Source organism: Vollenhovia emeryi, unplaced genomic scaffold (assembly GCF_000949405.1).
Source record: "Vollenhovia emeryi isolate VEMERY1.0 unplaced genomic scaffold, V.emery_V1.0 DF944246.1, whole genome shotgun sequence".
In the NCBI taxonomy this organism is placed as follows: Eukaryota; Metazoa; Arthropoda; class Insecta; order Hymenoptera; family Formicidae; genus Vollenhovia; species Vollenhovia emeryi.
Genome location: NW_011962120.1, coordinates 1 through 1759, shown reverse-complemented (window position 1 = coordinate 1759; position 1759 = coordinate 1). Strand labels below are relative to the sequence as shown.

The following is a 1759-nucleotide window of genomic DNA, read 5'->3' as shown; positions in this document are numbered from 1 at the left end:
CATACTGTAAAAGATATTCTGAAAACATCCTAAAAATATACGAAAACTGATATACTACAGGAGATATTATAGAGATATTCTCAGTATATTCAGTACCGGCCTTATGGCGGGGCCCGGTTGGGTGGTCGCCCAGGGCGCCAAATCTGTAGGGGCGCCGCTGCCCCTACTGGGCAGCTGGCTTCACCTAGTTTGAGAGAGATTCCCTAAAATATAAAAACAAAATGGGGTTCGTCGTTCGATATTATTACCCTGTCTTTTCTTTCGCAAGAATTTCGAGCCCTTGAATTTGAATGGGCGCCACGATAATCTTGCTCAGGGCGCCAATGTTGTTAAAACCGGCACTGAGTATATTATGTACAGTACGTACATTCATAGTATGAGTATAGAATATTCGTATAATATCATGTGCTGTCTGGGTAACGAAGTGGGGTCCCCCGGAGGGGCGGAGGAGGAACATACTGTCTCCACGCATGTACTTCCACCGTTGTACTGTTCCACTTGGGTTTCGACTTTCCACGTGAAGCGAGATCCACTCCACACCTTACACGGTTTGGGAAAGTTTGATCTATTGATTATGAAGGGAACGTTATAAAGCTGAGGTGGAGACCTTGACAAAATATGTCAAGGTCAAGGTCATTTGCGGTGGCTGACCTAATCTAAATATTTATCATATTATACTGTAAAGCTGTTTATTTCATAAAAATGGTGCCTTCTCCAATTGAAGACATTGCTGCAAGAACGAGGTAAGTCCACATTTTATGTTTCCGAGATAAACGAAAAAAACTTTCCCCCGTTTTCAAATTTTGTTTCAGAAAGTTTATTTATTTTACATTATATTCTTCTTAACTATCCATTAGCGCATACTTATTCAAATAATAACAAACTTTCAAAATGCATGAAATTTTAACACTTTTAATTTGGACTTGCCTCGTTCTAGCACCAAAAATGGAAAAAATGCCTAGCAACAGAACATAAACTAGCCAAAAATATTTGAAAGTAGTACCTTTTAGATAGTTATAGTGATAAATTAGTAAAAATAAATAATAAACTATTAAATTAGGTAATTTTTTTTCCGCACTTGCCTCGTTCTTGCACCAATCTGCTTAGAGGGGCAAGTCCAAAAATCTCAGTTTATTTAACTAACAATGCACTTACGTACGTCGTTTTTACACCAATCGATCGGGCTTGGAACGTTGCATATAATGGTGTTAAAACATCATTTTCGCCAAAAAGTGGACTTACCTCGTTCTTGCAGCAATGTCTTCAATTTCTTTTAATAAGTAAAAAAAATTTAGATCTCTTTCTGCAGAAAGTGTGATCTTTTCGCTCTGTGGGAAGAGCTGATTTAAAACGATGTCTGGATTACATAGCGGGTTAGTTCACTTTGACCCGATCTTGAAATATGTTATTGCGTATGTTACGTCACATTTAAGATAACTCGTAATTTACATTGCAGGTCAAAGGCAGATTGCACTTCATACAACATCATTGGTTATATGTATAACTTCCATAATGCGACAAAATCGGTCTATAACTAAGATAAAGTCGTTAAGTTTGCGACGCAGTATAGTAACATATGTAATTATTGAAAATATAAGACGAATCTAATGGCGTCAGATTCTTGCGATGTCGAGATCAAGAAACAATACAGGGTGAGGCATTTAAAACTGTTTTTCAGAATATTTGGAAAAATACAAATCGGATTAAAAAAAAGTTGTAATAAAAGTTGTTCACCTCGAAGAGGGACATCCATTAACAT

The 1759-nt window shown here is 37.1% G+C and overlaps 1 long non-coding RNA gene across 2 annotated transcripts; it reads left to right on the top strand.

Annotated features, from left to right (window-relative positions):
- The first annotated feature begins 705 nt into the window (after positions 1–705).
- Positions 706–1694, top strand: LOC105563726. Of its 2 annotated transcripts, none has more exons than XR_001009066.1 (3): positions 706–743; positions 1310–1373; positions 1457–1694. It is a non-coding gene; the product is annotated as an uncharacterized LOC105563726 (long non-coding RNA). The 2 variants fall into 2 exon arrangements; XR_001009065.1 differs by having other exon boundaries at positions 718–743; positions 1296–1373.
- Positions 1695–1759: the final 65 nt, after the last annotated feature.